Raw genomic sequence first — 617 nt, 5'->3', positions numbered from 1 at the left:
TGGGGGCTGAACTAGAAGAACTCCAAAGTCCCTTTCAACTCTTTTATTCTGTATTTTAACAGATAACGTTAAAAGTTTACAATCTTGTAGAGCTGCATTACTAGCTGTCCAGGGCCACATACAGCCTGTGGGCTGTAGTTGGACACACCTGATTCATATGGTATTTAGGCATGGGTAACCTGAGGGCAGCAGCAAAGGGGCAACTTACAGGTCCTAATTAAACTTACTTAAAAATAATAGTAAGTTGTTTTGGTACGCAGTATAACATTTACAAAGCACCTGAAGGCAGGACAAGAAGCAACGGGTGGAAACTAATCAAAGTGAGAAGCAACCTAGAACTAAGGAGAAACTTCCTGACAATTAGAAAATTAACCAGTGGAACAACCTGCCTCCAGAAGTGGTGAATGCTCCAACACTGGAAGTTTTTAAGAAGAGACTGGACATTTGTCCCAAATGGTATAGGGTTTCCAGCCTGAGCAGGGGGTTGGACTAGATGACCTCCAAGGTCCCTTCCAACTTTACTATTATTAATAATAGTAATAATAATAATAATTATTATTATTTCAGCTGAATTAGCCCTTCTGGGATGACTCAGTCTGTAGACAAGGAAGTACATT

The sequence above is a fragment of the Crotalus tigris genome, unplaced genomic scaffold (assembly GCF_016545835.1).
Source record: "Crotalus tigris isolate CLP2741 ecotype Arizona unplaced genomic scaffold, ASM1654583v1 scf7180000024339.11422700, whole genome shotgun sequence".
In the NCBI taxonomy this organism is placed as follows: domain Eukaryota; kingdom Metazoa; phylum Chordata; class Lepidosauria; order Squamata; family Viperidae; genus Crotalus; species Crotalus tigris.
Note: the sequence above shows the minus strand (reverse complement) of the source record.